Genomic DNA, 21,167 nt, shown 5'->3' with positions numbered 1-21,167 from the left:
GGCCCATCTGGTGCCCACAGGTGTGGAGGGGTCCCGAGCCCCCCTCTGTTTCTCTGTGGCCTTGCCCTGGCCATGTCCAAGTGACGTCCTCAGGGCTGCGAGGACACCATGCCCGTCCCTACTTCCCAGAGGGGCTGAGCACACGTCAAAGTTGCTGGGCCTGGGGTGGAGCCAGGACTGGAGCCGCGGGTCTTGGTCTCCCAAGCCCGGCTGCCTCCTGCTGCCCGTGCCTGCCCAGCCGGGTGGACAACGGCCCCTTCCCTCACGTACCCCACATCCTTCCCGAGCCTGGCCTGTTCCACTTAAACCAGGGACAGAAGCATGTCCCACAGGGGCCACCTGGCACCTCGTGGAGGGCAGAGCTGAGGGGCAAAGAGGCCCAGGCGGGAACGCTGCCCCTGTCCTGGTGGACGCTGAGTCTCGAGGAAGCCAGCCCCAGCCTGGTGTCCACCCCACTGTCCGCACACCTGTCTGCCTGCATCGGCCTGTTCGCTGCGTGGCCGAGCCGTGCCCTGGACTTCCACACGCCAGTGTCTCTGCTGGCTGCAGGTCAGGCTGCACCGGGAAGCCTGGCCACAGGCTCACTGTTCTCAGGGTGGGCGGTTAGCACCCAGGGGACCGAGGGGCCTTTCTGGGGCCTGTCAGCACTGGTGCCTGGAAGCCTAGGACGTCACCTCTGCTACCCAGGGACTGTCCCTTCCCTGCCCACACTGTCTCTGGGCCTTCCCTCCAGGCGCCAGGTCCTCACTGCCCATTAAAAACAGAAAAGGGCCAGTGGTTTACTGGGCATCAAGCACTGCAGAGCCTGGGCAGCTTCCAGAGTAAGTCAGAAAGGGCTCCCGGAGCCTCGAGGAGGAGCTCGCCTGTCTTCTGGAACATCCGCTGCCTGCATGTCCTTGCCACCTCCTAAGTGCCCAGAACAGATCCTGGCATGCAGTCAGTGCCCAGCCAAGGTTTGTTGAATGACTCACGGACAGTAGAGTACAAATATCTTCCCCCATGGCCGCTAATGGGCATCGCCCAGGCTCCTGTTGTTACTCTGCCTTTAGGGGGAGGGTCTGAGACCCCCAAGAGGTGCAGGAACCAGCCACACTGCCCAGCTGTGCAGGGCGGACCAGGAGCACAATGGGGGCCTCTGTGGCACCCGCCAAGGAGCAAGCACCCCCTCTGCTTGTCCTTCCCAGCCCGCAGCAGGAGCCGCCGTCATGGTGGATGCCCGGTGTGTGGTGGCATCCAGGGACTAAGCAGGTAGGTCTGGGCGTCGGCCCAGCCGTCAGGCCACACAGGGAGACACCCGCTCCCCTCAGTGAGAGCCTCGCTCTACGGCCAGGGCAGCCAGAGGTGCCTGCAGCTGGACAGGTGCTTTGACCTTCACCAGGTGCAATGTTGTCCACAAGCAAAATATTGGGACAGAGCTTCCAGGAATCCAGCAAAAGAAGAGGAGTTTGAGGGAAAACGCTCCCGTTCCTGCCTCCCTGTGTGAGCTAGAGGGCTCTGCCCAGCTCTCCGAGGGAGGCCAGAGGGCCACAGGGATGCTGGGTGGGCTTCGGGCCCTCGGGGGTGGGGATCCTACCCCGGGAGCGAGACAGAGAAGTGCTTCTGGGTGCTGCTGGCTTTGGCTCCAGAGGGACAAACAGTGTTCTTCTGAGGACTCCTGGGCCACGTCTCACCCTGGCAGAGACCAGGTCTGCAACGTCATCTGTCCACCAGGGACTCCCAGGGGACACGGGCAGAGCTGGCCCCAGAGGATCTCACCTGGCTTCGAGTTGCTGGCCCCAGGCGTCCCCGAGCCTTAGCGAGCTGAGAAAGGTGTGGGCATGAGCCGGCGGCACTGGGAGCCCTAGGGTGGCCAGGCCTCTTGGTCAGTGGCAGACAGGGTGTTCAATTTTCCACTGTCAACCCATGGAAGGGGGCCCGAGTGCTGTCCAGAACGCAGCAGCCCTGGCCAGCTGCCCTGGGCTCTCAGTGAGGATCCTATAGGTGGAAAGAGCAAACCGCGGGGCAGATGCTGCGCTCCTCCCTGCTGGGCTGTCTTGGCTCTGCTGCGGTCTCTCTTGGGAAGGTGACTGTTTCTAACAAGAAATGAAACTTCCAGAGCCCAAACTTGGGGCTCAGGGAGAGCAGGTGGGAAGTTTTGTGGTCATTTATTGCAGTAGCCACTGGAAACGCGCATCGCCCAGTGTCCCCGCCCACAGGACCCAGTTGGCACTTTCCAGTGCAACAAAGACGGACAAAGGGAATAGTGGCTTCACATTGGACGGGGCTCAGCGGCACATACCACTGAGAACATGGCGGAGATAGGCCAGCCGCACGTGTCGTGACAGTGACCAGAGATCTACCCAGGAGCTGGGTGTGGCTCAGTGGATGGGAATGACTCCTGGGGCATGGCTCAGTGGGTGTGGCTAACAGGGGCGTGGTTAAGAGGGGCATGGCTAGGGGCGTGGCTAAGAGGGGCGTGGCTTTGTGGTATAAAGTCGTTTGGAGGGGCGTGGCTCAGTGGGTGTGGCTTAATAGCGGGCAGTGCTTCATAGGGGTGTGGCTCTGTGGGTATAGCTCAGTGAGGTGTGGCTCATTGGGGGCGTGGCCCTGATGGGCGTGGCTTGGTGGTAGGAAGTGGCTCAGAGAGGCGTGAGTCAGTGGGCGTGGCTTAGTAGGGGGAGAGCCTCAGAGGGGCGTGGCTTGGTGGAGGTGTCTCCATGGGGCATGGCTCTGTGGGTATGGCTCAGAGGGGTGGGGCTCAGTGGTGGAGCGTCTACCCATCCCGCAGGAGCCCCAAATCTCCACCCCCAGAGCCTCAAAATACATAAACACGAATTCAGGCATGGAGAGTGGATCTAGTACACTAATGAGCATTCATTAAGCACCTACAGTATGCCTGGCCCAGAAATGGGTGCCAGGCTCACATGGCACGGACCCCAGCCTTGGAGAACTCAAGGGCACTGTGTGGTCCTGAGCTCGGTTACCTCATGTGAAAACCAGGGATAAGAGTTCTGACCTCATAGCGGTGAAGTGACTGATCTGTTGAGGGCCACATGCTCAGCTGGGACCAGTTGTGTTAGTGGGGGGGTAAACCAGGTCACAGGAAGCAGCAGGCAGAGAGGCGGGAGGGACACGAGGCCCCAGCGGAGGAGCAGAGCAGGTGACGGGGTGTGACGGAGTGGGGGTGCAGGTGAGGCCTGGCAGGGCTGCCCCTGGGGAGTTGGGGCCCCTGAGGAGCCTGCGGAGCTCTCTCAGCCACTCAGCCTCCTGGGTGCCCTGCCCCAGCCTGATGTCCTGAGCGTTCCTGGGAGGAGCGAGGAAGAGCTCAGGATCCGAGCCACTCCCTGACCACGGGGGGGCTTGGACACGGCCACGCAGCTCACAGTCCTGGGGCAGAAGCCGTGTCAGGGTGCTGGCCAGCCAAGCTTCTCGCGAGACCCTGGAGGACCCCTGTCTCTTCAGTTCCTGGGGCTGCAGGGACACTGTCACTCCTTGGCTTGCAACTACTTTCCTGGCTACCTTCCCGCCATGTGTCACCTCGTCATCCCATAAGGACACCAGTCACTGGACGTGGGGCCTGCACTACTTCAGCATGACCTCATCTTAATTCCATCTGCAAAGACGCAACTTCCAGATGAGATCAGTCCCTGGCTCTGGGTGGACCTGAGCTGGGGGCCTCCTCAGATCCTGTGCCTCCCAAGGGCTGAGGCAGCCCAAATGCCCGCTGCAGGGCGAGAAGGCCAGGCTCACGGTGGCTGACCCCAGGGCCAGCTCCCAGGGACGCACGCTGCTGGCTGCCAAGCATGGTTCGGGTGAGGTGGACGCGGGGCCTGGGCCATCTCCTCTCAGCTCTGCTCTGAAATGGTGACGACTTTGTCACGTGATTCCCCAGGGTTTCCACTTGTGTACCGTGGGCATCCTGTCCTGGGGGACCTCTCTTGGACATCTGTGCCTGCACACAGCAGAACGACACAATGTGGCCAATATCATTCTTTCCACGAACTTTACTTGAAGGTTTTGTGGTGTGTTTGGGTTTTGTCTTGAACCTTTCCTCTCTCAACTCCACTGCTGGAGTCAAGTTCTGGTCGTTAGTGGCCCCAGGGTCACCGCTGTGGTGACAGCCATTGTGAACACAGAAGCTTTTCCCAGAAGGTGGGAATTGATGCTAAGGGACTCCCTCCATCTCTGAGCATGGACGAGGGTACTCGGTGGCCAGCTGCCATCTTAAAAAGCAGAGGAAAGGGGACCCGGGATGGGCCAGTGTTCGCTCACTTCGTCGGGGGAAAGTGAAGTCCACGGGGAGGACAGACATTCAAGTTCATCTGCGTTTCCCGCTTCCCAAGCCCCGGCCAGCCCGCGCCAGGAGGCCCGGGCCGCCATGGCCACCAGCCCCACGCCTGCGCGCTGCGTGTCTGCCAAGGGCCGAGACAGCGGTAGCTCAATTTTATTGATCTTGTCAACAGCAGTCATTCAAGTCAGCCATTTAAATTCTCAGGAGGGAGCCGGAGCCGTGACCACCTCTGCGCCAAACTCCTCCCGCTCATCATTGGCCACCAAGCCCAGGGACAGCCGCTGCTCTGAGGAAGACGTGGCAGGAAGAGGGGCCGGAGGGCTGAGGGTCTGTTGGCCACCTGGAAGAAGAAAGACCATAAGGGACAGTTCCTGTCCAGGTGCAAGTGCAGGAAGGGTCACTGGGGTCACCAGGAGGGCATGAGCACCCAGTGGTGTCAATTCATTTTGTCCCTAATCCCAGCCAAATCCCCTCCGTCCCCCCAGCCCCCCCCTTTTTTTTAAGAGAGAGAGAGGGAGAGAGAGAGAGAGAGAGAGAGAATTTTTTAATATTTATTTTTTAGTTCTCGGGGGACACAACATCTTTGTTGGTATGTGGTGCTGAGGATCGAACCCGGGCCGCACACATGCCAGGCGAGCGCGCTACCGCTTGAGCCACATCCCCAGCCCCCCCAGCCCCCCTTTAGCACCTGTGGTTTGAGGTGGAGCAGAAGACGTCCCCAGCACCCCCCTCCAGAGTGACTTTAATGAAAGCTGAGCTCTCAACCCAGCCCCAGTGACGGCCACACAGCGAGGCGGCTGGGTGGGCTGCGGCCAGAGCACGTGTGTGTGATGCCCTCTCTGGTGTCCTGGTTGCTGACACACATTGTCCTGTCTGCCGGGGTCACAGTGACATCAGCTCTAAATCCCTGCCACCTGGAACCCAGCCAGACCCAGGGACGCGCTGCCTGTTCCCGGTGGCCGGTGGCTCCCTGCCCCAGTAGTGGGGTCCTGGCTTCCCGCTGGGAGGGGGCATCCCGGCTGGCCTTGTCCCCTCTGTAGCCCTCCACTCTGCACGGTCCAGAATGACCTGCAGGGCTGGGCCTCTTGGTGGTGTCCTCTAACAAGGGACGGTCCCTGTGCAGCAGGCTCTCTGCGCTCCTACCTCTTTGCGACTGTCCCCAGGGACCCTCTCCTGCTCCCTGGTGGGGAAGCCCCCATGGACGGTGATTGGCACTTCTCAGGACCCGCCCCTGTGTTCCTGGGGCCCCTGGGGGGTACCACAGGTCAGTGCTGGGCTCCGACTCTTTCAAAGTCAATTCAGCTCCGGCCTTGTCCCAGGCCAGCGCCTCAGAGCCCCGCAGGAGCTGGCTAGGAAAGCAGACCCTCAGCCCCCACCTCCTGCGACAGACCCTCGAGGGTGTCCCTGCCACATGCATCTCCACAGCTCGCCCAGGGACATTGTCTCGAGCATGAGGTCCCCTGGGCCAAGAGATGATGGCCGCCCAGCCTCGGGCCTAGTGTGTGGTCTACACTGCCGGCTGCAGTCCCAGCCTCCGTGCTCCTCCTTCCTTCGGAACAGAGCCTGGATTTACTCAGGACAGGAGCATTCCCAGTACAAGCCCCACCTTTCCCAACTTCCTCTACAGAGGAACAGGGGCCGCCCCCTGACACAGGCTGGCCAGTAAGATAGAAGTGGACGTCACTGCGGAGGACTTCTGTGAAAGCTCTTCAAAAGTGAGGAGGGGGAGAGCAGAAGTTCGTGCAGGCCTCTTGCCCTGTGCTCCTTCCCCTCTTCATGCCGGGAACATAGATGCAATGCTAGAGGTGCAGCAGCCATCTTGTGACCATAGATGACTATGAGATTCGAATGGGCAGATAAACCCTGAGTTTCGATGTCACAGGGCAGCTGCCGTCCCGGACCAGGACAGGCCGTCTCCAGAGAGCGTGTTAGGAAACAGAGGCCTCTCATTGGGTAAGCCATTGCTATTTGGGTTTTCTGACATATGCAGCTAAATGCAATTCCTAGTTGTAATAAGTACACAAGCTGCTGTGGGTGCTCCTCTGAATGGCCTGCCAATCATCTCACGTCCAGGAGGCCCTGCTCTAAGGAGCCTTTCACGGAAGGCCAGGGGCCAAGGAGCTGGAAGAAGGGCTTGCCCGGTTGAGCTGGGCCCAGAGCCTTGTCTCCATCTGCCTCCCTGAGAAAGGTCACTTCAGGAAGACTGTGGGTCACATTAGGCCAGTGGAGAGAAGGATCACGGAGCCCAGGAGGCCCCCAGGGATGTTTCTGCCGTCAGCGTCATCACAGTGGCCACCCAGGGTCCTTAGAATACTGTCTCTGTGCGCAAGGGACGGGGACTCCAGAGACACACGGGGCCTCGCCTGAACTTCCGAGGATCTGGCTGTGCAGGGGGGCGCAGCCCCAGGGGTTGCTGCTTGGAGGGGTGTGACTCCTGCCGGGGACAGGGGTGCCGCTGGCTGCAGACCTGCCTCTCCCCGGAGCTGCCCCAGGCTCCTGCCCGGCTCAAGCCTGCTCTGAGAGGAGACTGAGGCCCAGAAAGGCAGAGTGACTTGCCCAATGTCACACAGCCTGTTGGGGTAGCTTGTGGGCTCGGCTCTGAACTGTGGGCGCCTGACCTGAGCCTGCAGACGGAGTCCCCAAGACTCCTGAAGTTGCCAAGGAAGGGAGACCACAGCTCGGGACTCACTAGTTCCTGTCCAGGTGTCTCGAAGTGGTGATACTTTTCAGAAGAGCAGCTAGCCCCCGGGGGAAGCCATCAGGGCCTGGGAGGGTCGGAGCGCTCCGGGAATCCAGGAGGCTCCAAGAGGAGGAGGCTGGTGAGGCCGAGGAGGCGCAGAGGGGAGGCCAGGCTGAGCAGTGGTAGTGGGGCCACGCGGGGTCTGCGCCAACAGCAGGAACCCACGGTCCGCTGCATCTTTGGCCCGTGCTGGCCTGAGCTGGCACCGCGAGCCACTCCTTCCCCGTCCCGCGTGGGTCCTGCTCCTCCCCAGTCTGCGTGGCTAGTTCACAGAACCGGGACCTGAGGCTCTCATTGGCCTCTCTGCGCCCACTCTGCAGGCAGCTCCAGGGCCGGCCCAGCACAGCCGCTAGGGGGCTCTGAGCTCTGGCCTGCAGCCGCCCAGTCTCATGGTGCGTTCTGTCCCCTCTCCCTCCCCAGCCCCTGCAGTGGACATCTGTGCCCACCTCCTGTGTCCCCTGGAATGCCTTCCTCCCTTGTTCCTCACCCTGTACCTGGTGTGATTGATTCCACCACAGTGATTGGTTCAGGGATGGTCATGTGACCCAGATTGGGCCAATGAGCATCTTCCCTGGGACTTTGGCTGAAAGCACCTGGGACAGCTGCCAGCTGCTGGGACACAGTTGGGTGGCCTGAGAGAGGCCAGCCTGGTGGAGTGGCCCAGGAACTAGGAAAGATCTCAGCGTGCCTGAAGCCCTCTGGACCTCGAGGGTTCATGAAACGCCGTGTCCTGTCTCCTGGGGAAAGGTCACTGTCCTGCCCTGGCCTCACTGAGGAACCAGCCTCGGCCGCTGCTCGCCTGCCTTTGCCCTCCCCTCCACAAGGCCACTTGGTCACCAGAGGTCTGGGCTCAAATTGCAGCTCCTCCTTTGCTGGCTGTGTGACCTTGGGCAGGTCACCCTCTCTGGGCCTCTGTCACCGGGTTTGTAAATGAGGAATGCAGGTGACGCCTTTTCCTTAGGGGTGAAAACAGAAAACAGAACGTGCCCAGGGGCTGCACCCGTCCCGCACCTGCTGTTATTAAGAGGGAGGCAACAGGATTCCTGCACCCGCTGAGGCGGAGCCGCAGCCTCGCTTGGAGGCAGAAGCAGCCCGGCCTGTTGTGAAGTGACCATTCCCTGTGTCCAGCTCGTCTGGAGGACTCGGGGACAACGTCCCTCATGAAATAGAAGAAGCACCAGGAGGAAAGGGGACTTCAGCATGGAGGGGAGGGGCGCCTGCTGAGTCCTGGGGGTGTCCAGGCCTGGCCTCCAGGAGGGCGGGAGTGGTTGCTGCCTGGGATGGTATGCAGTGGGGCCACATTCTTGCTGTTAATTCAGGACTCGCCAAGCCCAGGCCAGCCAGGGACAACCGAGCAGCAGTTCCCGCCTCCAGGGAGCTGGGCCTCCACAGCTGAGGCCCCTCCTGGCTCGCAGCTCCAGCCAGAAGCAGCTGTGGGCCCTGTGGGCAGCAGGCAGGCGGGTCCCCGGGCAGCCCAGAGGCCCAGCCCTTCCCCCATGACGGGCTTCCCATGAGTGCTGGGCTCCCTCGGCCGAGGTATGGATGAGGAGACCCAGGCTCCTGACCAGGAGGGGACTCACCCCGTCCCACATCGGGGAAGTACCCGTGTGACCAGTGTGCCCAACTCCCCGTCCCGCGTGGGTCCTGCTCCTCCCCGTCCCGCGTGGGTCCTGCTCCTCGATGGTGGGAAGATCATGGGCTGGAGTGGGACAGGGAGAAGGCGATGTGGGAAGCGGGGCAGGGGTGGCCAGGATCAGGGCTGGGACAGCGAGGAGACCAGATGCAGGCAGGGTGGGGGGACAAGAGGGTGGGGGGACAAGAGGGGAGCAGGAGAGAGGGAGGAGTGGGGACAGAGAGAGAGGGAGAGACACGGGGGGCAGAACCTAGTCCCCTCCTGGGTCTGCAGTGTCCCCGAGGTACTCGAGCGCCTGCAGGGCTGGACACTCCCCACAGTGCCCGAAGTCCTTCACACAGATGCCTGTTTGACTGAGCGCCCACTGCTCCCGGGGCCTTGCCAACTGTGGGACCCGGCAGAGGACAAGGTGGATGAAAACTGGACTCATGGGGTCTGTGCTCCTGGGGCTGCCGTCCCAACACTGCAAGTGAGAGAGGAAAGGAGGGACAGGCCTGGGGCTCCCGCGGCCAGGGCGGCCATGGCTCTGCAGGATCAGGGCAGTGAGGCCCCGCAAGCCCAGGCAGGGCAGGTACAGGGCCTCCTCCTGCCCTGTGGGACCCCAGCTGGCCCCTGGACGTCCCCAGCCACCAGTGCACCTGGACTCACTGAGTCCCTGAGGACGCTGGGAAGCAGGTTCTGTTTTCCTATTTTTTCCAGTGGGGAATTGGAAGCCCAGAGAGGTCAAGCAAAATGTCTAGGTCACACAGCGCATGGGACCCTCAACCTTGCTCATTACTGTCCCGGATGCTGGACACGCGGTTTTGCCTTTTAGGTCTCCGTCTTTTCTATCAAATGGGTCGTCAGGAGGATTAAGTGACTGACATCTGTGAAGGTGACGTCCTCAAACACCTCTGCTGGTGCTGGCTGCTGGGCGGGCGTCTGGCTGGTCAGCCCTGCTGGGTGGCAGATGAGCTGGGGCACCTGGGGACCCCAGGACGCCTGGCAGAGGGGGCAGCGCGACACAGCCCATTCTGTGCCTGGCAGAGGCAGGATGCGGCCCACGCAGAGGGAGGGCAGCTGGCACCGTTGCCACGGCAACAGCCCGCAGCGGCCGGCTGTCTGTCTGCCCGCCTCCCGGCTAGGCGTCCACAGGGGCCGGGCCTCGGTGCCCCCCACAGCCTCCTGATTGACAGCGGGGGCGGTTTCTGGTTCAGAGCACACACGGGCCTCGTGGGGATCAGGGTGGCCGTGCCCTGGAGGCCGGGCCTCTGCAGGGCCTGGGTCGGGCTCCCCCTCCTACCAGGAGCCGGGTCCTCCTTCCCCAGCCGTTGCTGTCCAGCAGGGCCCTGGGGTGGGCTTGGGTCCAGCTCAGCCCCTCTCTGGCTGTGTGTCCTTGGGCTTGGCCCCTCACCTCTCTGGGCTCAGTTTAGCATCTAAATACAGAACGGCCCCATGGGACCTGCCCCTCAGGTGGCCGAGAACGTCACAGGCCGCAGGGCTCTGCCCAGCACTGGACCTTGGTGGCAGGTGCGGGTGGGTTTCGAGCACTCTGGGGACGAGCCCTGGTGTCCCCACCCATCTCTGTGGCTCTGTGCCTTTGCTCTCAGGTTCCAGGTGGGGAGACCGAGGCAGCCTCTCCCCTTCTCCCATCATCCTGCCTCACTCCACGGAGGCCTTCCGTGACATCCCGGTCCCCTGGGCAGGTACTTATTGTGCACCTGCTGAATGCCTGTGGTCTGGACCCGGGGCTATGGGGGTGGACGGAGGCAGAGGTGGGGCCGGGGCAGGAAGAAGCGGGGAGCCCAGGACTGCGCTGCCCACCTCCGCCCAGCCGGCCAGCTTCTCCCTGGGCAGGACGCTGGGTCCTGGGCTGCTGGCCTCCACTGCCCTCCCAGCAGGATGGGGCTCCCCTGGCAAAGGCTGCGTGGAGGGAGGTGTGTCCCCTGCCCGTGCCCAGCCGTCATGGCCCGCCGTCACCTCCTCTGTCACTCCCTCCCTCCTGCCCCTCCCTGGCCCCCTCCTCTCCTCCACTCCCTCACCCCTGTCCCCACGGCAGTCCTGTCCCCCCACCGTCCCCGCAGGCAGCTGACAGCCCCGTCCCCATGGGCGGCACCAGAGCAGCTCCCCAGGCTGCCGGGTCCTCCCGGCGCTGCGCGTTCACAGTGCTTCCTCGGCGCTAAATAATTAATTCCTGCCACGCTCCCTGTGAGGGAATAAATAAATGTCACTTGTGTGGGGTGACAAAGCCCCGCTGGGAGCAGAGCTAACAGCTCCAGGCGCCAGCAGAGGGGTCGCCTGGGGACACTGGCCTCAGCCCTCGGCCAAGGCAGAGGGGACACGGGGATGGCGCCCTGGGCCCAAGGTGGCTCTGGGGCTCTGCTGGGTCACAGAGGTCAGGACAGCGGCTGGCCAGGCCCCGGGCGGCCCCCAGCCTCGCTCTGCCCATCCACGACCAGTGAGCCGCCTGGACTCAGTCCTGAAGTCCCCGATGGGGACACGCAGGACATGGTCGCACCACGTGCCCTCTGCTCCCCCGCCAGCCCCCCGGGCCTCCCAGGCCCGTGTCCCCAGACCCCTCACCAGGGACGCTCCTGGGGCCCAGACCTGGTCCTGTGCACCCTGCACCTCCCGAGCCTTCCCCCAGGTGGCCCCTCTGCCCAGAGTGTCCTGGCCCGGCCATCCGCAGGGGCTTCCCCTGTCCAGGTCCCCACACCCCCTGGCAGGAAGCCCTCCCTGACGCCCCTCTGAGCCGACGGCGGGACCCCCCACCCAGTTTGCTTCAGGGGACAGCATCCTCTGTCACCGGCCCCCACCCCCTGAAGCCTGTGAGCACACTGTGGGCAAGGACCATGTCTTCCTTGGTCACTGCTCTGTCCCTGCCCCCGGCATACAGTAGGTGCTCAATACTTCTCTGGCTTCAGTTCTATCTCCTGCACCTGGAAAGCCGTGTATGCCGTAGGTGCTCAGCACATGCTTCGTTCCCTGCTCTATTCCCCGAGCCCAGAGCAGCTCTGGCACGCAGTAAGCGCTCTGAGCCCTTGTGGTCACTTGTCACTAGCCTTGGCCAGCAGGCGTGCCACCCAGGTCTGCCCAGCCTGGCTGTCCTCAGCCCCGGGAGGTGCTCGGCAAAACACGTGCCGTGTTCGAGGCTTCGCCCCAACCGGCACTCAGGAGGCACCTGCTGTTTACCAAGGACGATGGGTGGGGAAGGCGGCTCTCACCCCAGAGCCCCAGGTCCCCAGAGCAGGGCTGCCACTCACCAGGACAGTGGGGGACGGCCCGAGACCTGGCTGTGTGCAGATGCCCCCTCAAGATGGCCTCCAGGCAGCCTGCCGGGCATGACCGGCCACCAGCACTCAGCCCCCACATGGCCAGCACCAGGCCTGGCCGTGCAGGAGGCGGCGAGGGAGGGCTGCAGATGGCTGGCCACTTGGCTGCCCGGGAGGCTGGATGAAGCCCCCAGCAGCCCGTGCAGGCCGTCTTCTTCCTCCCTGCTCACTAGGCCAGGCAGGGCTTGGGGTGAACAAGGCCCTGGGACCTATGGTGATGTCCAGGAGTCACTGGGCACCCCAGATGTGTCAGGTCTGCCTCTGGCCTTGGTGCCCAGCATGGCATTCAGGCATCAGGAAGAGTGTGATCAGGGCGTCAAAGGCCTGCTCAGGTGGGGCCCGAGGACAGGCCTGGGACTGGATTCTCCTGCTCTCAGAGGCCCCCTCAGGATGCCCACTCCCTCCTCCCTGCCAGGCGGCTGTCCTGTCCCTCGTCCTCAAGGTCATCCGACCAGAGGACACTGGTGTCCGCCAGGCCTCACGGAGGTGCTGGAGCCCACGGGGTGGGGGTAGGAACAGGTGCATGCTGGGTGCACGAGGCTGTGCGGCTCCACAGGCGTGGCTAGGTGGACTCCCTGGACTCCCCAGATCCACACAGCTGAGCTACGCGGTTTGCGGCCCATGACTGAGCACTCGGGCAGTGTGAGCGTGCGAGTGAGCGTGTGAGTGAGCGTGCGAGTGTGCCTGTGGCCGTGGTGGCCTGCTCCTCAGCCCTCCCGAGGGCTGTGCGCCTCCACAGGGGGCTTCTTCCCCCGCCCTCTTTGGATGAGGAAGCTGATGCTCAGAGAGGCACAGAGGGTTGCCTGAAGTCAACACAGCCAGCTGGGAACAGTGCTGCTGCCCAGGGCCTGCGGCGGGTCCTGCTGGAGGCCGCACAGCAAAATCTCCATTCTGCCAGGTTCAGCCCAGACCTGGAATCTGGGCCCAGCCTGTGACGTTCCACCCACAGAGGCCTCGACTGCCCCCCACACACCCCCCACCCCCGTGCCTGGCCGTGACACCCAGGGGCAGAGGTCGGATCTGTGCTGTGCCTCAGGAGCCACCTACCCCTGGGAGAAGCCACCCCCTGAGCCGCCCCTGTGACCGTGGGGTGTAGGTGGCCACGGGGACTTTATAGATGTGACTCAGTTGAGGAGTGAGACGGGGTGGCCCTGGGCCCTCCAGGGGCCTAGGTGGTCAGAGGACACGCAGGGGCATGGAGGAGTGACGGGCAGCGGGCTGGACTGCGGGGCCTGAGCGGCTGAAGGCAAGAGGCGGAGGCCCTGGAGCGTCCAGGAAGGGGCTCGGCCGGCCCAGCCTCAGCCCCGGAGGCCATGTAGGCTCTGGCCTCGGGGACTGGGAGGCCACGGTGCTGTTTCCAGGACCCCAGCCCTGGTGGCACCGTGGTGCGTCTGTCATCATGGGGAGCCTGTGGCCAGCTCTGCTCCAGGCAGCTGGACCGGGCACATCGTCGGCAAGGGCTTCAGGAGGCAGCCGCAGGAGAGGGGCGCTCCAGGAGCCCCACCTCGGCCCAGATGCCCAGGGTCTGCGGAGCTGCCCCCAGGGACAGAGCCCGAGGGCTCCTTGCTGGCCAAGTTCACAGGACCCAGAGGCACAGAGAGGTGAAGACACCTGCCTCACCTCACACAGGGTGGTCGGGAGGCCAGGGGGAAGCAGGCTTCGCCGTCCCTGGGCGGGAGGGCAGGGGCTCCGCCTGCAGACTCGGGCCCTGCCTGGGCAGCTCCTGCCCTCTGGAGACACGGCCCCACACGCAGGCCAAGGTGACAGTCCCGCTCACCAGGTCACCTCAAAGGGGCTGGACAGCAGGGGTCTGGTCCTTCCTGTTGTGGAGGCTGAAGGTCAGAAGGTGTCAGAGGCCACACACCCGTGGAAGGTTCTAGAAGGGTCCATCCAAGCCTTTTCCGGCTTCTGGTGGTGGCCACAGTCCTCGGCGTCCCTGGCTTGAGGTAGTATCACCCACCCTTCTGCCTCTGTCCTGGGGACCTCCTCGCCTGGGTGCCCACGTCCAGGTCCCCAGGGCACCCTGGTCCACTCCGACCTCATCCTGAGTCCACCACACCTGCAAAGGTGGAGGTAGGTGGCAACCACAGGTACCGGGGGGGACGAGAGCTTTGGGGGACACCACGCACTTGGGGGCTGAGACCCTGGACCCTGGTGTGACCTGTCCTCCCAGACGGCAGCCTGACAGGTGGCAAGGGGCACAGGCTCTGGTGAGGGGCTGGTTCAAATCCAGGCTTCACCGCTCACTGGCTGTGTGACCTTAGGCAAGTTACTTCGCCTCTCTGTGCCTCTGGGAGGGAGACTCCAGCGACCACCTGCAGGGCTGTCGGGGACATTAAATGAGACCCTGCAGGTGAAGCTCTCGGGCCCAGCCCCCAGCAGGCCCTGGGCAGACACTGCTGTCATCTTAACTGGTGACTATCCCCAAAGAGTTGGGAAGACCTGGGGGACCGCAGACCCTGCCGCGGAGGGACCCTCGCCTCCCCCTTTCTCTCCACTCCCGGGGCTTCGAGGACAGAGGCCTGACCGCTGGGCTGCCTCCACTCCGGCCTCCGCCTGCCAAGGCTGGGCAGCCTCTGCAGAGAGGAGCAGGCTCAGGTGACAGCCTTTGTTTCCCTCCACAGTCACCTTCTGTTTACAGCAGGTGACGTCAGCCTCCTGATTAGAGGCTGCCCGGGCCTCCCTCCTCACCTGCTGAAGGTGGTCGGTTGGCGGGGCCCGGAAGGGTCTGTGTCCACAGTGGAAGGGGGTGAGGGGACTTGGGGACATGGGGATTATTTCCCCACCTGTGCAGATGCCACCAGGCGCAATTCACGATGTGACCCTCCTGCCTCAGCCTCCCGCGGCGGGGGGACAACAGGCATAGACCAGGCGCCCCACATCTCCAGAGGCCTGGCTGTCCTCCACGAGGGCCGAGTCCTGCCCTGCTCCGCGGGAGCCCTGCTGGGCCTGCACTTCTGGGAGGACCAGGCCCTAGCTGTCCCACCCCGTGAGCCGCCACGTCCCCTGGAGGGACACACAGGCCCCGGGGCGCAGGGTCGGCTCTGGGCTGCCTGGCGCTGCGGCCACCCAGGGCTGGGGCAGGGCCAGCGGCCACCCTTCCTGTCTTGGCGGTGACGAGGCAGCTCTGCAGACAGACCCTGCTGGCCACGGGCCACTCCAGCCTGCGCCCCTCCTCCCTTCCAGTCCCCGTTGCCACAAAAGCTTGGTCTCCTGCCAGGACCCCATGACAGGGCCAGATGGCAGCTCTCTCGTGGGGCGTAGTCACGTGGCCACCAGGGCCGGTCACCTTGCCTCTCACACCTGACGGTTGATCTGGCCATGGGCTGCACCCGGCTGTGGCCTGAGCCTCCTCAGAGCAGAGCGGAGCCCAAAAGAGTGTGGCCTTGGGAGCTACGGGAAAGCCTGCTGGCAGAAGAGGACACCAGGAGGAGGGACACGCTGGGCAGCGGCTGTGGCCAGCGCACCCTGGGACAGGTAGCAAGGGGCACAGGCTCTGGTGAGGGACTGGTTCAAATCCAGGCTTCACTGCTCACTGGCTGTGTGACCTTAGGCAAGTTACTTTGCCTCTCTGTGCCCCTGTGAGGGGCTCAGAAGATGCAGGACGAGGAGAATGAGGCTGGGGAGGTAGAGGTCTGCCTCCCAGGTAATGGGGAGCCACTGCAGGTGCTTGAGCAGCAGGGTCTCCCCAGAGCAGCTGAACCGCGTGCGGCCTGGGGAGGGGCCTGGAGTGGCCAGAGGCAGGCTAGAGACCCAGAGGGAAGCCAGGTCATGTCAACCAGAGTTAGAGCATCGAGATGCGCCAGGACTGGGCAGGGACGTCCTTGGGGACCTCTGGCCTGACTCAGAGACAGGGTAGCCGGAGGGGGCAGCCTCTACACCTGTGGCCAACAGAGGCCCCTGCTCGGCTGCTCCCTCCCTAGGGACGGCGTCTCTCCTCGGCCCCACACGCGGCTGCGGCCACACGGTGCGGGGCGCGTCTGCCTGCCCATGCCCTGCCGGTGGACGCGCAGCAGGGGTCCCAGTAGCCCTTTGAAGGTCTCAGCAGGTGTGACCTTGATCTGAGGGTGCCCTCTGAGGACTGATGGGCAGGGCTGCGGGTTGCCCAGCAACCTGGGGACAACTCAGTGTCACATCGTGGGTTAGTCCAGGACCTCCCCATGCATGGGGCTCCCAGGCCAGGGCCACGCCACTCTGTCCTCGCCCTCGCAGCCATGGGACTGGGGGGTGGGGCTGGTGATGGGCACTGGCCCTGGACAGGAGGAAGCCTGCCCTGGCCTGGCCCTGCTGGCCCTGGCTGGACACTGAACGTAGGCACTGAGCTGCATTCACTGTCCCCCAGGCAATGGAGAGGCCCCAGGAACCGCCGGCCACACCCTTGCCCAGGACGCACACTAGGCCCTTGTGCAGGCCATGGCCACCTGCCAGAGGACAGCCAGCTGCAGGCAGGACCCCAGCTCTGCCACAGGATGCTTCCAGGGCTGCTCTGCCCCTGCCCAGGCCATGGCCAGACACAGTTGCCCAAGAGGAGGGCCACCCCAGGTCCCCTGTGGAGGCCTGCAGCTGCCACCCTCGCCCTGGGCTGGACTCGCTCCTGTCCACCCCACGGTGCAGCCCCGTTTCCTCTCCGCCTCTTGGACCCGGAGGGGCTCATCCCAGCCAGGCCCTCCCTGCTGGCCGAGAACCCGGGTGCCCTCACTCACAGAGGACCGCCTCATCCTGACGTCACGGGTCCCAGAGAGTCCCCCGCCCCTGCCCAGCGGGTGTGTGAAGCCCTCACCCCAGGACCTGAGTGTGACTGTCTGGAAACGAGGTCCTCGCAGATGTGACTGGTTAAGTTTCCATGAGGCCAGGCTGCAGGGGGCGGGTCCAACCACGGGACGGGCGGCTTCTGAAAATCAGAGCCCAGATACGCACGTGCACACGCACAGTCACACACATGCACGCACACGCCCAGGTGTGCACACAGGTGGGACCACTCCTGGGAACTTGAAGGTGGAGATGAGGGCGGCCCAGCTGAAGCCAAGGGACACCATGATGGCCAGCCACCTCCAGGGGAGACAATGGGGATGGATTTTCCCAGAAAGGACCAGCCCTGTGGACACCCCAACTGCACACTTTGGGCTTCAGACCATGAGAGAGGACGTCGTGCGGTTTCAGCTGGACTGTGGCGCAGTGTTACGGTACCTGCAGGAAACAAGTCCACCCAAATCTCAGGGATAGGGACACCTATGGAAGTGCAGCTGAGACCCCAGCTCTCCACTTCTTCGTCTCCCATCACACCTCATGTCAGCTGGGGAAGCTGGTTGGCTGAGAGTTGCAGAGAGCAGGACAATCCAGGGCTTGGACAGACAGGGTTTGCTTTTCTCCTCCAAAGAGAGAGTTGGCTAAAAACCATATGGGCATATCCACAGCTGCAGAAAAAGCACTTGACAGACTCCACCGTATGCAGGACAGGAGATTCCACAAGGCGGGGAGAGCGGCACTTCCTTGACTCAGTCCTGTGGTTAGCACCTCATTGAACAGGGAGAAACCAGATCCTCTTCCTCAAGATCAGGAGCAAGGCAGGGCCGTGTCCCTCGCTACAGAGTCCTTTCAGCCTCATACTTGAAACACTAGCTAATGCAATAAGACAAGAAAGGGAATAAAAGTTACACAGACTGTCTTTCCTCATAGACGACATGACTGTTCATGGAGAAAACCCCAAGGAGCAAGCAGTTCAAACACCAACAGCAACCTCAAAACCCTCTTAAAGTGAGGTTGCAAGATACAAGGTAAAGGGCTGGGACTGTGGCTCAAGCGGTAGCACGCTTGTCTGGCATGCGTGCGGCCCGGGTTCGATCCTCAGCACCACATACCAACAGAGATGTTGTGTCCGCCGAGAACTAAAAAATAAATATTAAAAAATTCTCTCTCTCTCTCTCCCTCTACCACTCTCTCTTTAAAAAAAAAAAAAAAAAAAAAAGATACAAGGTAAACATACAAATATCCAGGAGGAACGAGCGGCGTGGGATGTTCAGAGAGGCCAGGCAGCGCCAGCAGCTGCTGGTGTATGTTAGCAGCCGTCACCGCCTCTGCTGTTTTCTTAACTGTCTCTTGTGGTGGCTACAGAGTCGGAAAGTTCTGGAACATCTGAGACAGGGATGTGCAGGGGGCAGACGAGTGCCCATTGAGCCTGCTGGGGAGCTTGATCCCCTCACCAGTGACGAGGGGAACTGGGTGGATCGTCCACACTGCCTCTCGGGGTCCCCCAGAAGAGCCGGCTCTGGTTGGCAGCCACAGTGACGTGCTCGATGACTTGCCCTTTCGTGACTTCCTGCCCCTTGCACATGCTCCTTTGGATGAGGGGCTGGATCTTGAGGGACCCCACCCAGGACAACTAGCACCAGCAACATCTGTCCCACTTGTCGGGTCAGCAGAAGCACCTCGCAGCTGACCCTCAGAATCCACGTCCTGGGACCACTGCCATCTGTCCAGGAGGTGGAAGGCATGCGTGCCTGTGTCTCCATCTCTACCTGAGAGGCGGGTGAAGGGACCAGGGCTGGGCTGGAGGCCAGGAGCCAGCTGCGTGAGTCTGCTGTTGTGGCTCCAGCCTTCACCTTGAATCGGTCTGTCCCTCCTGCCTCAGGGCCTTTGCACACGCCGTTCTTTCACCTGAAACTTTCTCATCTACCTCTGGATCCAGCTGCCTCTGGCCAACCATTAGTCCTCCTCTCGCTGTCACTTCCTCTGACCCTGGTGTCCAGTGTCTTCTCTGTGCTCGGTCAGGGTCTTGTGCTTTCTGTACTGCCCTTCAGTCACTTGGTCTCTCAGTTGCCCGGCTCCGTGTCTTTCCCTCCGACTAGCCTCTGAGCTCCGTCCCTGTCTTTGGTACCACTGTGCCCAAGCTCCTGTCACATTGTGTGTGCTCAATAAACAGTGGGTGAGGGAACTGAGCCAGTTGGAGAAGGTCAGAGCCGCCCTGTCCTCGCAGAACTGCAGTATTCGTGGGCCAGGAGCCAAGGTGGCCACACACCTGCCCGGGCATGTTTGCAGGACAGTTTGGTGTGGCGGGGCACAGGGGTGAGCAGGCTGTCGAGTGCCCCCTGGGGGATTCTCCCCCAGGCAGGCCTAGGACAGTGCCCACAGAAGTCACCCTCCTCCACCCCACAGTGCGGCTGCGGTTCAGGTGGGAACGGCTTTGGACGTGGCTTCGAACGTGGCCTCTGAGACAGCAGCGCTGTAGCAGCTGTGTGGTGGGTGGTCCGTCCAGAGGCTCTGGGTTGGGGGCCTGCCCCTGGGAGGTGCTGGCGAGGGTGGGAATGGGCAGTGGGCAGGGGGAGGCCATGGAGCCCTCTGCTTACAGAGCCGCAGGGCCAAGGAGGCCAGAGCGGGGGCTGGAGGGGCAGCGGGGTTGCCCATGGGGGATTGGAATAGGACCCCCACAGGTGTGTGGCCCAGGCCTGGGCGACACCAGGCCTGGTTGTCTGTGAGCCTGTGCGCCCCGTGAGGGCCTGACCAGTGCGGGTGCTCAGAGGCTTTCTTGGGTGACAAAAGACAGGCAGGCACCTGTGACCCCTTAGACACCCCTGCAGTGCCCGAGCCAGATCCGAGCCACCAGCCGGCCGAGCCGCTGCCTAGCCAACCTCGGGCCACGCATCAACTTCTGTCTGGACAGTGTGGTGCAGAGGACATGGATGGAGTCCAACTGTGGGTCTCGGTTCCACCTCCACCTGAGGCTGTGTGGCCTCAGGCAAGTCTCTGCCCTCTCTGTGCCTCCCTGGGTCCTCATCCTCCTGTCCCCACAGGTTTGGTGCGGAAGCTGCTGCACGTGGGCAGTTTGCCAAGTGCCTGGCATACAGTCAGTGCTAAATAGATGCCTCTGATCCTGACAGTTATTTGGCAAAACAAAATTGCCCACAGCTAATGTGTGGGAAGAGGGCAGGGGCGCCCCTGGGGTGCGTAGCTGGTCTCAGGCTAGAGCCAGAGCTCAGGCCTATGGCCCCCAGGACAGGACCCCCCCCCCCCCCCCCGTGTCCTGGGCCTTGGTAGGTGGCAGCGCTGTTCCCAGGGCAGCCGGGTGCATTGACAGGTGAGCGCCTTCACGATGGCTGGGTCCTGGAGCCGAGGCTCCGTGCGGAGGACTGAGGACCGAGGACTGAGGACCGAGGAGACGGCGGCTGGAGCGGGGGACAGGCCCCTGGCTCCCCAGGCCGGGAAATGGCCTGGCCGAGGGGCAGGGAGATGGGGCTCCCTCCTCGTTTCCACCAGGAGGCAGGACAACCTGCTCTGGGGCCTGCGGCTCCGCCCAGCCGGCATCCCCCCTCCCGGCAGGCAGCCGAGGACAAGGACAAGGACGTGTCCTGCCACCGCACCGCACCGCGAGGGCTCGTTAATTAAAGGGCTGAGCAGATGTCACTGTTGGTGAAGCGCAGCCCCCGCTCCTCTGCAGACGTAGCTGACTCAATGACAACGCGTCCAGTCCCCGGGGAGCGCAGTGCGGGGGCTGGTCCTGTCTCCGGGCGCCAGGCGCGAGGTGATGGAGACTTTTAATTTCCACCCTGCTGTCTGGCGGGGCCCGTCCTAAATCACATTAATGGCAGATTAAAAATATATAGGCTGACGCTGCAGGGCCTCCTCGGCCTCCAGGGCTCCAGGGCTCCCCAGCTCAGGCTCGGCCCCGGGGCTGGCCAGGTGGGCCTGGGAGGGGCAGCGCCCAGCGCCTGGAGGGAGTGCGGGGCTCAGACAGCAGGTCCCACCGTGCCCAGTGCTGACCACGCCCATCTGCAGACCCTGTCCTCGGCCCCCCTGAGCCACAGCCTGGTGGGGAAGGGACGGGGCAGCAGCTCCAGGGCTACAGGCCCCACCCAGGCCTGGGCGCATGTGATGTCCTTTGGTCCCCACACGACCCTGGGGGCAGGTCACTGTCATCAGGTCATTTAGGAGGCCGGTCAAGGTGACACCTCTGCTGGGGACCAGGGTTTGACCCAGGCACGTCTCTGCTCTAACCACTGAGAATCCCTGCCTCTCCCCCAAAGGGGGTGTCAAGAAAGGAAGTTTCCAGAGAGGGATTCAGGCCTCAGGGGGGCCTGGTGTCAAAGGGGACACAGAGGGACCATCCCCGGACCCCTCCAGCCAACTCCACCCACCCCACCTGTCACCTGCCAGCCTTCCTGGGGCAGGACCCTGGCACGCAGGCTGCTGGGGCAGGGGTGGCTCACTGTGCAGCCCCCG

This window comes from Spermophilus citellus (assembly GCF_964194105.1).
Source record: "Spermophilus citellus genome assembly, chromosome: 3".
Classification (NCBI taxonomy): domain Eukaryota; kingdom Metazoa; phylum Chordata; class Mammalia; order Rodentia; family Sciuridae; genus Spermophilus; species Spermophilus citellus.
This window is presented reverse-complemented; position numbering follows the sequence as displayed.